A 17776-nucleotide genomic window follows, 5' to 3' on the forward strand; every position below is an offset into this window, starting at 1 on the left:
ACATTTTCTCTTTCCCCAATCCCAAAAAGAAAGAATTCATCTTGTCCTGAAGTTTTCCTTCCTAAAACTCAATGGATTGCTACTGCTGTAAGACGTGTGAAACAGGTTCGACAACTGCACTAAGGATAAGGGTGGCAAAGGCTATTATTCAAATAAAACCTCCTTTTGTGTGCTGGATTCTGTCTGGCACAAGGCTTTAGCCCTGTTGTCCATGTACTGAAGCCAGGGGATTAAAGATTAGAGCACAGAGCTGGGAGTCAGTCAACTCCACAAATGAAAATTCAGTGCTTTCTGGGTGTATTTCCACCCCAGAAACATTGCCCCCATCCTTTACACTCATGTATATATCTTTGCACTCTATTGCCTCCCTCTACCTATAATTTAGTTTAGAGACTATCTCTCCAACTAGATTATAAAGTCAGGAATTGCATCTACTAACCCTATTGTAATCAATATTGTATTATTGAGCACTTACTATGTGCACAGAGAACTGCACTGAGCACTAGGGAAAATGCAATCAAGTTGGTGGACATGATGCCTGCATAAGGGTGCTTAAAGTCAGTCAGTCAACTGTATTTACTGAAGACTTACTGTGTGCACAGCACTGTTCTAAGCACTTGAGAGAGTACAAGATAACAACAGACACATCCTCTGCCCAAAGTGAGTTTTCAGCCTAGAAAGGGAGACAGGCATTAATATAAACAAATAAATGACAGATCTGTACATATGTGCTGTGGAGCTGGGGGTGGGGTATTAATAAAGGGAGCAAGTCAGGGTGAGGCAGAGGGAGTTGAAGGAAAGGAAAAGATGGCTTAGTCAGGGAAGTCCTCTCAGAGGAGATGTGCCTTTAATAAGGCTTTGAAGGGGGGAGAGAAATTGTTGGATATGAGGAGGGAAGGCATTCCAGGGAGGAGGCAGGAAGTGGGTGAGAGGTTGGCAGTGAGATGGACTAGATCGAGGTACAGTGAGAAGGTTAGTATTATAGGAGTGAAGTGTGCGGTCTGGGTTCTAGTAAGAGATTAGTGAGGGAACAGTCTACAGGAGAGACAGACATGAAAAGAAATTACAAACAGGGCAAATGGCAGCGTATAAGGATATGTACATACAGATTGTGGGATGACTATCAAGTGCTTAAAAGGAATAGATCCAAGGGCCTAGGCAGTACAGAAGAGACAGTAAGAACAGCTAGGAATAAATAGAACTTAGGGAGGAAATGTGATTTTAATAAAGCTTTGAAGATGGGGAGAGTGGTGTTCTGTCATATTAAAAAGGACAGAGTTCCAGGCCAGAGGGAGGATGTGGTCAAGGGTTGGCGGCAAGTCAGATGAGATAAAGAAACAGAGAGTACGTTGGCATTAGAGGAGTCAGGTGTGTGGGCAGAATTGTAGTAAGGTAAGGAGGTAGAGGGCTGATTTGAGTATTTCAAAGCCAATGGTAAGAAGTTTTCGTCTGATGCTGAGGTGGATGGACAACCACTGGAAGTTTTTGAGGAGTAACCCCCAGCACTTAGAACAGTGCTTGGCAAAAAGTAAGCACTTAATAAATGCCATCATTATCATCATCACCACGAGGACTGAACGCCTTTTTAGAAAAATGATCCTGGCAGCAGAGTGAAGCAAGGACTGGAGTGGGAAGAGGCAGGGAGGTTATCAAGGAGGCTGATGCAATAGCTAAGGCAGGAAATATGTGTTTGGATCAGTGTGGTTAGCGGTCTGGATGGAGAGAAATGGGTGGATTCTAATATTCTAAAATATGCTTAGTATTTTGTTCTGCACAGAGAAAGCCCTCCATAAATTCATTCATTCAATCATATTTATTGAGCGCTTACTGTGTGCAGAGAACTATACTAAGCGCTTGGGAAGTACAGGTTGGCAACATATATCCCACCAATTGATTACTAGAGGGCAAGCTCTATGTAAGAGCAGGAAACGTCACATTTCCGCTTTGTACTTCCCAAGCACTTCATACAGTATTTTGTACCCAGTGGGTACTCAATAAATACCATTATTTCTACTACCTTCCAGTCTCAGAAATAAAGCAGGTAGTCAACATTCCTACTTTGAGTTCTTCATCTGCAACAATATTTCTGTTAATTCTATGACAGAGGTTGAGGGCAATTAGGGGTTATTTGCAGAAACTATTTTTTACACAGTCCAGCTTCCTAGGAAAAATGGCATAATGAGATGGTCATCTTTAGCTCACAAGGCTCTCCTTTAGGGCATTGCTGAAAATCACTATTGGGCATCATGAATCATATTTATTGAGCACCTACTGGGTGCAAAGCACCATACTGCAGGCTTGAGAGTATACAACAAATGTAGAAGACACCATCCCTGCCCATGCAGAGTTTACAATACACCATAACCCTGTACCAGCCTATCCAAGACCAATGTATTACTCCATGCCTTCTTTTGAGTTGCTTAAGATTTTAATCCTTCTGTACCCTGTACAATGCCTAAGGTTCTCAAAGAGATGGAAAAATGTACAGATGTGATGCATTAAGCTCACTTTGGAGATTATTCATTTGCTTTTATGAAGATGCTAAAAAAAAACTCAAAAAAAACTCCTCCTCACAAGCAATCAACTATGGAAGTAGAATGGTAAACTCCTTGAGGGCATAGGTTAGTTTGCCCCACAAGGGTTTAAAGACTGTGTTCAATTCTTACTTGTGTATTTCCTCTCCGCTCTGCAAACAGTGGGCATCGAATAAATGCTATTATTCTACCACCACTAACTCTGTGGTATTGTACTCTCCCAGGTGCTTAGTACAGTGTTCCAAACACAATAAACACCGCTGACTGACTCGTCGACGAGGCAAAGATTTTGTTCATGCTGCGTTGGGTAAGGAATCGAACTATCATTTAAGGGTAGTCTGGGATTCCAGGCTTTCAATATGGTAATATCATTTTGTGGGGTATGATTTCTGACATGCGAAGAGCGGCCTCCGGATACATATATTCCCCTTTCAGATTTCGAAGCAATTAGTTTGCAGATGTCACCAAATAAATGGCATTCATTCTTTAAGCAGGAACCATACCTGTTAACCGTCTCTGCCTATTCTAGCTTTAAAGCTGGGCTTGATGTGCACAGCATGCTCAAAAACTGTACTCACAGTTCAAATGAGCTGGATTATAGACCATGACCGAGACCCTCACATGACAAAGCCTTTGTGTAATTAATATGCAGGGTAAAATGCTCCCTGGACTGCTGCTAAAGCGATTTAAATCATGCACATAAAAAATGTAATCACAAATTTAGCATGGTGGACATAGTAGTCACACTGTGCTTGATTGCATAGAAGGTTCCAAGTGTGTTTTAAATGTCCTTTAAGATTGAGATTAGGACTTGTACTTACAAGATGCATATTAATCTAAAACTCAACATTTTTCAGTGTGGGATCACAGCAGGAGAACATTATGGGCAATAGAGGTTCATTCTAATCCCAGTAGGTAATTACACTTTGAAATAATATTCTTTAATTAAATCTTGTTTGCAGTTGATTGATTTAAACACTAAATCTAAAAACCTAAATTTGAGTTTTTATCAATTTTTGATGCTTATTGCACACAACTTGGGCTTTAATTGATGTTTCTGAAGTTTTTAAAGCTCTTGTCCACCGTATCCTCGCTGAATTTAGTGTAATTACCAGCATCATTCTTTCGCGCTGGAGACGACTTACCCGGGGAGCTGGATAACTTGGAGCACTTTGCAAATTTGAATGTGGACATGAATCCCAAGTAATATTTTAAACGCCAGTATCTTTCCGGAGGGTCTTCTCTCAAACACGACCTGACCTCGTCTCTGAAGATCCTCATAAATGGGCTTTCTCTCTGCACTTTCTACCATGGTATCATGGCATTCGTTAGGCGCTTACTAGGTGTCCAACACTGCTATGTGCTAGGGTAGATACAAGTTAATTAACCACTGTAATATTGCCCAACAAAGGCTAGCACAATTTTAACGAGGGGGCAGCCTACCACACCAGGAGAAATTATGAACAGTTCAAGATCACATTTATAGTTTTAGATTTTGACTAATGAGGTATTCAGGAAAGGCAAGGCCTCCTCCTCCTCCTATTTAAAGTGGGTCTTCAATCATATGGGGGCAAAAGAGAAAACAGCCTCAAGCACAGCAAATATTTAGCAAGATCTAAAAATGGACAGCCTCTTTGGGTACACAATGTTGCCGGAACTGTGGATACCACAGTGGCCTTTTCAGCCAAATGTACACACATTGTTGAACTTCGTCATCAGTGGTATCTTCTTAGACTATAAAGGAGAATGTATATGTATATGTGCATATAAAAATATGTATTTGTCTATGAATATACATAGACAACATTTGCATTATCCTTCTCTTCCTATGACCCAGTTTACCAAAACCACTGTGTTAAATCATGTCAATCTTTACAGCACGCCTATTGAAGTCAATGATATGTGCAAAATCAAATTCTTAATAATCAGTAAAAGTCATCTCAACTGCTGTCCCTGCATGAGGAAATGCTTTTCTGATGTGTAACATTGATGTTGAATTGAATTCGAGAAGAGCACAGGAATGGGAGTTAGGAGACCTGTGTTCAAAGTTTGGCTACCCCATTCACCTGTTGCATGACTGCACAAGTCACTTTACTTCTTGTGCCTCAGTTTTCTCATCTGTAAAACAGGGATGAAGTACATGTTTCCACCTACCCACTCGGATTGTAAGCCCCATGCAGGACAGGGACCATGTCTAATCTGATTGAACAGGCCCTACCCCCCGTTTCACACAGAAAACACTTAACAAATACCACATTTTAAAAATTATTATTATTTCCATTCCTCCATGTTTCTGACAAGAGTGTTTTCTCTGTAACAAAGTTCTGCGGAATTTATCACCTCATAATTCACAAAAAGTACTCTGAAACATATGATGGGTGCATATTGTCCAATGATCAAAAATGTGTCTTTTTAAAATTTGCATTTTATACTGAAACCATTTTTGTAAGTTTCCACACAACCAACCAGCTGGGTAGTTTACAAATTTATTAAGAGGCCCCTTGGCCAAATGCGAAAAGTACGGGGAATGCGAATCAGGAAACCCAGGTTGTCATCTCAGGTCTTCCACTGGCAAACTGTGTGACCTTGGGCAAGTCACGGAACCTCTCTAAACTTCAGTTTCTTCATCATTAAAATGGGGATAAAATACCCATTCCATCTCCCCCTTACTTGGTGACCCCTCCCTCCCATGGGACGGGGACTGTGGCTGATCTGCTGAGTCTCTACTCCAGTGCCTACCACATACTAAGAGCTCAATGTAGTATTTGGTTTTGTTTTTAAGTCATCCTAAGAAGAACAAAATTAAGACCAGCGATTTCAAGATTGTGTTTAAAGATGCTGTTCACTTTCTTTATATTTAAATCCACTCCAACAAGGATCACTTGGTGAGGTTTCTAATTCGGCTCTGCCATAGAATGAACATTGTGCACATTTAGCCTGGTAAATTATATTCATGATGCCACATTTAGTCACACAAAATTCACTTTTTACAACAATTGCATTTGTCATTCACTGAAAACCAAAGTAGCATGTGAAATGTTTTATTAAGATGGCTACACTATTGTGAGAAATGATTAAGTAACCATAAGAGCAAAGTAAAACCACAAGACCTCATTCACCATAACACAAATATTAATCACAAATAAATAATATAGGTGTCTTTCAGTAAGCCATATTCCCCCTAAAATATAGATTACACATCCTGGGGGCAAATAGTAACACAACAGACTTGAAATAAATCCCTCAAGTCATGGTGGACAAAAGAAAATCATTTATCTTCTGACACATTAATGTGCTTTATGCTTATGCATAGCAGATGAAAATATTTACAAAAGGAATAGAAAATGGAAGAAAAAAATTGAATCTCACTAATCTACCACTTCAAATAACCATTTTTAATTTCATCGGAAAAGTTTTACAACTAATTCAAATAATAATCATGCACCAATAGAATTCAACTGCATCCACATGTAATGTTAGAATTGTTTTTAATTATTTTATGCCCCTTAAATAGGAAACCAATCTTTTGCTTAGACCAGAGTGCTCCCCAATATGCCTTTCTTCCCCATCCACAGAAGAAAATGTGGGTAGCCAACAGGCTCTTGGAGAAAAGATTGGTGGTTCCTGTGGTAGTCTGGAGGCAGGGGGCTAGACTAGATGATCTTTGGCATGCCCCAGCCTCTCAACAATTCTCTGACACTATTAGGCCAAGAAAAGATCTAGACACACACCTCAACCTTCCCCATTAAGAGAAAATCACCCACGAGTAAGAGCACTCTAATACAGATTGCAAAGTAGGACACCATTTATTCATTCAATCATATTTGAGTGCCTACTGTGTGCAGAGCACTGGGCTAAGCACCTGGGAAAGTACAATACAACAATGAACAGATACATTCCCTGCCTGACTCAGTGGTCCTGGATGGGTCCTCCAAAACAGACGGAGGAAATATAACCCTTTTGGAATCCACACCCAATACTGCTCTGCAACCATTTAATGGAGGAAAATATGGCCAAACTGCTGAAAGGCTGAAGCACATGGGCACTTTTAGTGAAGTCCGTTTTTCAAGAACCATTTCTCTCATACCACGAGACCCCCACAATAAGGAAGGGCAAACTGCGGAGTAAGCACCAGATATGCAAATTCAAGCTCTTTAGAAGCTGTTTCAGCTGCACACTCCTGATCTTTGCCACAATTCCAGACTCACAGGAGAGGACAGAGTTAGTGCAGCATGGGAGAATTCTCAACTAACCACTCTTTCCTCTCCACTCGCTCCCACTGGCAATGATCTTGGCCCAGACTTTGAAAATCTGGACCTAACAAGGTAAAGGAGAAATGGACAACAATAATAAAATGCTGGACCTCCCAGTGAATAGTATATGTCGGCGCAGCATCTGAATATTCAAGTGTGCAGTGTGTCATGACACCTTTGAATGTAAGCTTGATGGGGATGGGGCACACAACAGTAAGCGCTTAGTACAGTGCTCTGCACACAGTAAGAGCTCAATAAATACGACTGAACAAATGAGCAGAACTATTGAACTTCAGCCTTTCAGCAGTTTGGCCATATTTTCCTCGATTAAATGGTTGCAGGGCAGTATTGGGTGTAGATTCCAAAAGGGTTATATTTCCTCCGCCTGTTTTGGAGGACCCATCCAGGACCACTGAGTCAGACAGGGAATGTATCTGTTCATTGTTGTATTGTACTTTCCCAGGTGCTTAGCCCAGACAGTTCTACTCTTAAAACTCTAATTCCTCCCTTTGTTGCTTTCCAAAGGCAAGAGCCATCTCATCCATCTCCAGCCTGTAAGCTCTTTGTGGGCAAGGGACATTGTCTATCAACTCTGTTGCATTGCACTCTCCCAGGGTCTTAGTCCAATACCCTGAACACAATAAGCACTCATTAAATATTATTATTGATTAGTTCACTGCCATCAAGCTGCTGCCAGCTGGGTGGAGGAGGGAAGGAAGGATCATTATCACCTCCATCTGTGCGGACCTGGCTGCTTGTGAACTGGGTAACTACCTATTTCATCTACCCCTCAAACCATCTCAGGGAAGGGTATGTGTTATTTTTCCATCCCAGGCACAGTATCAGACTAGTGGCATAAAGAAAGACACATAAAGAAGCAGCGTGGTTCAGCGGAAAGAGCCCAGGCTTGGGAGTCAGAGGTCATGGGTTCTAATCCCGGCTCTGCCACTTGTCGGCTGTGTGACTTAGGGCAAGTCACTTTACTTCTCTGTTCCTCAGTTACTTCATCTATAAAATGGGGATTAAGACTGTGAGTCCCATGAGGGACAACCTGATTACCTTGTATCCCCCCAGCGCTTAGAACAGTGCTTGGCACAAAGTAAGCTCTTAACACATGCCATCATTCTTATATGAGATTATCAGAGATGGAGCATTCCCTATGGAGTAGCAATTTCCTTGATGGTTTGTGTAGCTGAAAACTTTATTTGGTATCAGACGGTTTCCAGCAGCTTCTCCCTCCCCCACCATGATCAACACCCCATTATGACTTGGAGTCACCTTCATGGCTTTTATTTCTTGAAGTGCTGCTCATCTCACATCTCCCCAAACCCTCCAGGGGTGGAAAGATGCCTCATGATTGGCTTCAAGCCTTCCCACAAACTCTCTTCCTCATGCATATCAACCCTCTTTACCCACTCCTATCCAATTTGCTCTCTTCAGCGCTCCCAAATTAGCCTTCTAGTGGTACCTCATTCCCAACTCTTCCACTTCCATTCCATCAACAATGCAGTTCCATCAGCCCAGAAAATCCTCCCAACTCTATTCCATCAGACGCATCACTCCCTCCCTTGAAATTCCTTCTAAAATCCCATCTCCTCCAAACTATCCATGACTACCTGTAAAGTAATTTCCTATTAATAATTACATTCATGTCTGCCTCCCTTATTAGCATGTAAACATCCAGGGGACAAGAAATGTATCTCATACTTCCGCTGTACGCTCAAGCATTAAGTACAAGTGCATTTCTCAATAATCCCTTTACTTCTACCACTCTTCCTTGACTATGAAAATTCAGATGTTTCAAATACTCATGTAGAAAAAATATCTGAAATGTGAATCATCATTCAATCATCTTGTAAACTTAGTCCACAGGCGAGAAAGTGTCTCTCAGCATACCAAGCTCCTAAAGGTCCATGAGTCAAAATTTGCCCACAGAGAATTGGCACATATGAACTTGGCATCACTGAATTTACCTAAGAATCTCATTTCTTAATCTCAAGTACTGCAAAACAATAAATTACATTCTCCCCATTTTATAGATAGGAAAAATAAGGCAGAAAGTCAATCAGGGAAGGGAATGAATACACAAAAAAGACAAGACTTTTGACTCCCAATTATGAGTCTATTTCACTTCTGTGCCCAACTGGCCAAATAATAATAATAATGGCATTTGTTAAGTACTTACTATGTGTCAGGCACTATACTAAGTGCTAGGGTGGATACAAGCAAATCGGGTTGGACACAGTCCCTGTCCCATGTGGGGCTCACAGTCTCAATCCCCATTTTACAGAGGAGGTAACAGACACAGAGAATTAAATGACTTGCCTAAGGTCACACAGCAAGACAAATGATAAAGCCGGGATAAGAACCCAGGTCCTTTTGACTACCAGAGCTGTGCTCTCTGAACTAGACTAGCAATAGAAAACAGGCAGAGCACTTGTGTACTAAGAACTTGGGGAATTACACAATAGAACTGGTAACACACATATATATATATATATATATATATATATATATATAAATGTCTATTCATTTATCAATCTCATCCTTCCAACCTCCTAAAGCTAGTAGTTATATATTTTTTATGTTATTTGTTAAGCACTTCCTATGTGCCAGGCACTGTTCTAAGAGCTGGGCTAGATATCAGCTAAACAGGCTGGACACAATGTCCCACGTGGGGCTCACAGACTTAATCCACATTTTACAGTTGAGGTGAATGACTTGCCCAAGGTCACACATCACACAAGTGGCAGACCCGGAATTAGAACCCAGTTCCTTCAGACTACGAGGCCCGTGCTCTATCCACAAGGCCACGCTGCTTCTCATCTACCTCTGGCATCCTTCCTGCTATTTCTATTTCTAAGTAACCTCTGTGGTCCTGTAAGTGCCAATAAATTGCAAGCTCCTTGAGAGTGGGAATTGTTACCGTTATTTCTTAATAATAACAATAATGATGGTATTTGTTAAGCTCGTACTATATGCCAAGCCCTGTTCTAAACTCTGGGGTAGATACAAGGTCATCAGATTGTACCACATGAGTTTACAGTCTTCATCCCCATTTTACAGATAAGGTAACTGAGGCACAGAGAAGTGAAGTGGCTTGTCCAAGGTCACACAGCAGACAAGTGGTGGAGCCGGGCAAGTGCTCTGCACATTGCTGTGCACATAGACTGACTTCCCCACTAGCCTGTATGATGTGTGCCAGTTACCTTCCGGCTGAGTCGTAGAAAATCTGATTCTCCGAGAGAAACCTTTAAATGCACAAACAACAGTGGGACGTTTCACTGTATTCCGGTGACTAAATTTTTCTGACACTGAACATGAGTAAACCTTTGTCTTAATATTACCTCAACCCCCATTGACCCTTTCCTTCACATAAACTTGTCTTTTTTTTTCTTAACGGCTGACCAAAGGACCCCTAAGACATTGTTAGCCCCATATAAGATTGCTATACACTTGACATCAAATCCCTGGCCCCCTGAACGGTAATAATACAAGGACGTTTCACATTCCATGGTCAGAAAGTATCTGTGGTAAGGAGTCTCTTGCATCCAGGCCTGCTGACGGCTTTCCTCTATTAATCTCTAATTTTTCCAGCTATTATCCCAAACTGCAACACACTTAAGCCCAGATGTACACCTTTCTCAAGCCAGAGAAAGGACCGGTGTATTATTTCCATTTGGCCTGCCATCTAATTTCCTCAAGAATAATAATAGCAATGATAATCACAGCAGTGGCATTAAGAAAGTGCCTCCTGTGTGACAAGAGCTGCAGTGGAGAGAAAATATTCAGATCGGATATAGTCCCTTTCTCCCATGGGGTTTACAGTCAGAGAATTGATATTTTGTCCCTATTTTGCCAATAAGGAAACTGAGGGCCAGAGAAGTTAAGTGACTTACCCAGGGTTGCACAACTGGCCAGCGACTACCTCCCAGTCAATCATATTTATTGAGCGCCTACTGTGTGCAAAAAACTGTACTAAGCACTTGGGAGATTACAATACAGCAAGAAACAGACACATTCCCCGGTCGCAAGGAGTTTAGTCTACAGTCTAACTAGGGTCCCAAGTTCTTTCCTTTGAGTCACAAAATAATCTGATTACATCTAAACTTCAGGCATACTCTAATCTGCATAAATGTTGACACACTCCCTAGGAGCGGAGGATTAGCCTACCCTACCTTGGCCATGGAAGTATAGTAATAACACTAATAATGATATTTGTTAAGCACTTACTATGTGCCAAACACTATTCTAAGATAATCAATTTGGACATTGTCCCTGTCCCACATGGGGCTCACAGTCTTAATCCCCATTTTACAGCTGAGGTAACTAAAGCCCTGAGAAGTGAAGTGACATGTCCAAGGTCACCCAGCAGACAAGGGCGTAGCTGCGCCCATGCCAGCACCACACCCAGGAGGAAGCTAGCAGCTGTATAGTAGAGGAGAGAGATGGCGGGGGGGGTCCCAGAAATATCAGCTTCAGGGTCACAACGCAAGCAATTTGTCTCTATTAATCCACTCCGCACGAGGTACCGCATGGCTTCCTGGATGGACAGTGCCATCTGCCTGGATGGATGCCCACCATCCACTGCCCTCCAATTCCTTTCAAATTACCTGCCCTCCTTTCTTCTTCTTCTGTGTCACCCTGACTTGCTCCCTTTATTCACCTCCCCTATTCAGGCCCACAGAACTAATGTACATATCTGTAATTCATTTATTTATAGTCATTCGATTGTATTTATTGAGTGCTTGCTGTGTGCAGAGCACTGAACTGAGCGCTTGGAAAGTACAATTCAGCAATAAAGACAGACAATCCCTACCCATGCCTGGCTTACAGTCTAGAAGGGGGAGACATTAAAATAAGTAAACAGGCATCAATATATACACATCAAAACAAGTAAACAGGCATTAATGTCTCTATCTTCCCCCCCTAGACTGTAAACTCACTGTGGGCAGGGAAGGTGTCTGTTTACTGTTATATTGTACTCTCCCAAGCGCTTAATACACTGAAGCAGCGTGGCTCAGTGGAAAGAGCACGGGCTTTGGAATCAGAGGTCATGGGTTCAAATCCCCGCTCCGCCACTTGTCAGCTGTGTGACTTTGGGCAAGTCACTTCACTTTTCTGTGCCTCAGTTCCCGCATCTGTAAAATGAGGTTTAAGACTGAGCCCCACATGGGACAACCTGATTACCTTGTAACCTCCCCAGCGCTTAGAACAGTGCTTTGCACATAGTAAGTACTTAATAAATGCCATTATTATTATTATTACGTCGCTCTGCACACAGTAAGTGCTCAATAAATACAACTGACTGACGCCCAGCAGGTGCCAGGGAAAAAGCTTGCGCTCCTCAAGTTCATATGGTGTTTCATGCTCGAGGAGTTAATTACCAAAAAAAAAAAAAAAAAAAAAGCTCAAGATTTACACATTTTCTCCGAGTAGCTCAAAAGAGGGTTTGGAAATGCAACCCTAAAGTAAATAAGACCAACTGCTGAGTTTTCAATTAGGTTATGTTTTAGGGATACAAAATTGCACATCTCTTTCCCATGCACGTTCCCTGCACTTTTTATAGAGCGAGCAACCCATTATTAAGCTATTAATCACCTCTTCCAATTAATTGCTCTAAAATGACCCCAGCCTTAGTAGTAGTGTTGCAATTGAAAAGCTCACTGATATTCGGCCAGGTAAAGTTACAGGCAGTGGTAATTTGAGGCAGCCAGGCTATTAGCTGCTGTTTAGAATCTCAATTACTCTAAAGATGGATAATTACAAAGAAAACAAACTTGGGCTCTTACATTAGTAAGAACCATTTTGGAGCTTTATGAAATGTACCAGTGATTTTTTTTAGCCACTGGATATAATTTCTACTTGAAAAATTGACCATAACAGTATGAAGTATGGCTAAAAGTAAAAACTGTGTTTTCATCAAAGAGCATAAATGCATTTCCTGAACTCCGGCTGTTCAAGCTAATTGATTTATTGGCTCTCTATACAGGGTCCTATTGTCTTTAGACTCCTGGGACAGGAAGCTCTTCAGAAAAGAACTAAATTCTGTCACACTCTCGTGACATGCTGAAGAGGGTTTTTTTGTTTGTTTTCATCCTTGTGTCAGGGATGAAAGCTTGGAGCTAAAAAAATATTTCTGGGATGAGTCAAAATTAACTGGATGTTTCAAACACTGGCCTACCTAAGCAGTTTGAAGGTTTTAATGTTCTTGAGAAGTTAATAGTTTTTTTGCGGGGGGTTATTTCTCCTGTTTAATCAGATTCCTCTCATAGTAAAATATTGATTCAAGAAAATATAAGGTACTTGTCAAAATAAGGGCATATAGATTCCTCACTTTCAGGTTTATAGGGGCTGTTTTCAAACCCAGCAATGATACACAGTAGGAGAGGAAAGGAAGGAAAGGGGAACGGAGGGGTTTTAGAGGGGAAGTTCCACATTTTGGGTCCCTGCCAGATACTTGTTTTCTTTCTCATCTCCCTTTGAATTGGCATGTGGATGATTCTCCATTAGCTGAAAGAAGTTGCTCAGCTGCTGTTCATCTCAAAACTACACAATCATCTCTATGAAAAGGCTATGAAGAGAAACAAATAGAGCACGGAATCCAAATGCAGAAATGGTTTCATCTAGATTTTCCATTAGCAGGAGGGGTGGCCAACAGAGTTGATGAGGCCTGAGAGGAGGCACAGGAATCGTGACATTTGCCGTCTCCTGCTCTCTCCTGAGCATCCATGACCAGCCCCATGGGGACAAAAGATGACTGACAAGGTGGCTGCAACTCAAAGGCTTTTCCTTTGCATTCTGAAGGGGGCCCAAAAGAGTGTATCACCTTGAGACTTGGGTCAGGCCATTCCTAGTGGAAATAATAATAATAATATTGGTATTTGTTAAGCACTTACTATGTGCCAAGCACTATTCTAAGCACTGGGGGGATACGGGGTGATCAGGTTATCCTATGTTGGGCTCACAGTCTTAATTCCCATTTTACCGAAGAGGGAACTGAGACACAGAGAAGTGAAATGACTTGCCCAAGGTCACACGGCTGACCAGTGGCTGAGCCAGGATCAGAACCCATGACCTCTGACTCCCAAGCCCGTGCTCCTTCCACTGAGCCACACTGTTTCTCTGAAAGGAAATAGTATGGGTCTGGGAGGTGGAGGACATGGGTTCTAATCCTGCCTGGGCCACATGCCTGCTGTGTGACCTGGCCAAATCAGGTCACTGCTCTATAACTCAATTACCTCATCTGTAAAATGGGGATTAAGACTCTGAGCCCCATGTGGGACAGGCTCTGTGTCCAACCTGATTACCTGTTATCTACCCCAGTGCTTAGAACAGTGCTTGGCATGCAGTAATCACCTAAATACCATTATTATAATTATTAATATTATTCTGGGACACAATTTGGCCCCATCCTCAACAGGACACTTGGGTTCATCCCTCACTGAGCCCGTGCACTTCTTGGGGACAAGGCCGAGAGCAATAATTATAATGATAACAATAATGTGGTATTAAATGCTATGTGCCAAGCATTTTACTAAGTGCTGGAATAGATAAAAATCATCAGGTGAGCCACAACCCTTGTTCCAAAGGGATCTCACAGCCCTTAGGTGGGAGAAAAGGAATTGAAGATGAGGAAGTTAAGGCATAAAGAAGTGACTTGTCCAAGGTCACATACCTGCCAAGTTTCAGGGCTGGGATTAGAACCCAGGTCCTTCGATTTCTAGCTCCATGCTTTTTAGTATGCCACACTGGTTCCCGTAGCACACACTGGGACCCAGGGTCCAACAGGCCCCAAACATCTGACACCCAACTCCCCAATTTCTCATGGGTTATGGGCCAGGGGAGGTAGGGGTTGGATTGGATCGTATAGGCCTGGTGTAATTTCATCCAACCTCCTGTGCTATCTGGTGACTGACCTTTGGACAAACAGGCATTGAAGGAGCCTTAAAGATAAGTACCAAGATTACCTTAGAACACAACTAATGGTCCAACTTCCACCCCAAAGCACTTAAGTGCTCACAACACTCTTTCCTTCTCCCAGCTACCTGAACTTTATTTACTATCTCCCCTCACTAGATAGCAAACACCTTGAAGACATGGATCACTGTGTTAATTGTAGTATACTCTCCCACACACTTAATACAGTGTTCTACACACAGTAGGAGCTCAATAAAAAGTTGCTGACCACTCAACCACTTATTTTTATTGACTGCTCATTCTGTTCAGAACATGACTGATTTATAGGATGGAGTAAAATAAATGAAAACATCACATTCCACTCCCTCCTGATGAAATTGTTTCCTAACCCTTGACAAGATGGTGAGGCCTTTAGCTGTTTCCTCTCTCTTCATGATGCATCTCCCCAATAGTCTAGGAACTACCCAGGAACTCCATTTACATAGCTTTCAAGTTAGAATTAAAAGCAACATAGTAAGTCGAGGAGTACAGGGGATAGGAGAAATACTATTACCCCTCAGAATTTACCCAGGACTGAAGTGAAGTGAATATCTAGAGGTTTCTCCTAATAGGAAAGGATTGGCTGATGAGTAACTGGGAGATCGTCCTTAATAAGAGGTGAAAAAGATGAGAAAGGGCAGAATAATACTATCTGAAAGTCTACTGACTGCAGTTGTTCTTTTTGTGTACGTGTGTTTTCATTAAGCCCCCTGTCATTCATAAGGCATGGAAGAACCCAATTTTCCTCAAGCAGAACACAAGATCTCTCAGGATTCTAAACCCTTTCATTTCTCCTGAAGAAGACACGCACCCTAACCCTACGGCACTGCTCACACAACTTAATGAAGTCCACGTGAGACTTTTTAACAGCTTTCTCCCTCCAAGGTCCCCATTTAATTTCACCAGGATTAGCCCATTGGACTTTAATCGGGGACTCACTATGGTCAAGGAAAGTGTCTATCAACTCTGTTCCACTGTACTAACTCCCAAGCATTTAGTACAGTGACCTGTACAAAGTAAGCACTCAACAAATACCACTGATTGACTGATAATGTGATGAGGATATGCATTAGGATGACATCCCTTTTTTCTAATTTCCTGGATTTTCTTCTGGATCATGTCTGAAAGTGATCATCAATAGTGAGCTTGTTCACATCGATATTTCTCAATATCGAAAGCACTTTCACACTGGCTATGGACTTGTGTACACGTCACCACCCATAGCCCTTCTGTACTTCTCTTACCCTATTTCTTAGGTATTAACATATTGGAATTCTGTTTTCCTTCTTCCTCCTATCTGCCAATTATTTTACTGTCTCCACTGCTAGATTGCAAGTTCTCCCAAGCACTTAGTACACTGAGCTACACAGAACAAGGGGTTAATTGGTCGGCTGCTCTTCACCAGAAGGGGCCTCCTTCCTGCTACCCAGATACCATTCAGCTATCATGGAACCCATGATGCCTCAGTGGGCACAATTCTCCAAGGAAAGAACTCTATGCCCTAATCATTAATAGAACAAGCCCACCATTTTAATGGGCTCATCAACCTCCCATGGGGTATACAAGAAGATGACTAATTTACCCTTCATCTTCCAAAGCATCTATAGATCATGAGAAGTAAAAGGAGAATAGACTCAGTGACTTGACCGTGGACAAGTCACAAGGTAGCAGGAACCTCTGGGTCCACTGCTCTTCTCCCGGCGAGCATAGTTACGTCCCAACACCCCCGTGAAAAGGTTTAAAAACTAATCGGAAGCTTAAAGGAGCTGAAGGAATGAGAGAGGAGAGAAGAGGAAGACCTTCCTTAATTTAAGCATCTTATTAATTCTCTGGTGAAGTCAAATGGAAAGGAATTCCGTAAATCCTATTTCAGTTATTCATCCACGACATCCTCCACCCACCTCGACAAACGACAGAGCTCACACACAGCTCCACCTGTCTCACCGGCTTCCTCATTTGCAGTAAAGTCCTTTGTAGCATCTGATACCCAACTGAGTGCCTCCTTTCACCATTAACTCCTTAAACCATTAATATTTAATGCAAACAAAGTTTAAACCCCTGATTCTTTTCACAGTTAGTATCTCTAATCCTTTTTTCCAGACTAGGAACTTCCAAATCATGTTAAATCTTTCATCTTCCTTCTGGTCAATTTCAAGGCTTTTATTGCATCAAATACGCCTTTTTTTACATCAGTTTTTCCTTACGCTTTTTGGCACTCTACATGGCAATTGAATAAGGTGAGTATGCTAAATCCAACCCATCATGGCAGTAATTTGCCCACCGAGGAGGGGGCCATGATGCACCGCTTTCTGCTTATTTTTACACCTATAACAACATTGAATGAATTTCAAAACTCTGACCAGTGTGCTTTATGGACTACCAACCGTCTTTATACCTCAAAGACCTGCTTGGTCTTCCATTTTAATAAAAAAAAATCCCAAAACAAATGATCTAATCATAAGGCAAAAGACACACATAATAGCCTAGAACTGAAATCCAGTGTTTGAGCCATAAACACCATGCTGAACTACCAATTCGACACAGCAGAAAGTGTCCATTTTTCTAGAGATAAAAGGATCCACCCTCCCCTCAAATTACCAATAACCAAACTGCAACTTCCATTTCTTTTATTTTTCCTTAAACTGGAAACCAGGGAAAAAGGTGAAGAGAATGAAGAGTTAACCTCTGGTGACCAGAGCACCACTTGATCTGTTATTTTGTATTCTATACTCTTCAAAAGAGCAATATAAACAGAATTATTTATGCCCAGCAAAATGTTGCTTAATTACTTATGCACCACTGTTTGCTTGTATTTTAAGCTCTCTCTACCACCCACAGGCAGACGTTAAACAGCTGCTAAAAGCTAGCTTTAGTCTTGCCTGTTTGAAATTAGCATACTTGAGCTTTGAAAAAACTTTGTTGCCAATTTACATATGCACAGAGACTGATATTTAGACTCACCATATGATATGTCCCTCAAGAGCCTTTCTTATTGCCTCTTTCCTCAGGTCTCAACCTAGAGACTGTAAA

The sequence above is a fragment of the Tachyglossus aculeatus genome, chromosome 9 (assembly GCF_015852505.1).
Source record: "Tachyglossus aculeatus isolate mTacAcu1 chromosome 9, mTacAcu1.pri, whole genome shotgun sequence".
NCBI lineage: Eukaryota > Metazoa > Chordata > Mammalia > Monotremata > Tachyglossidae > Tachyglossus > Tachyglossus aculeatus.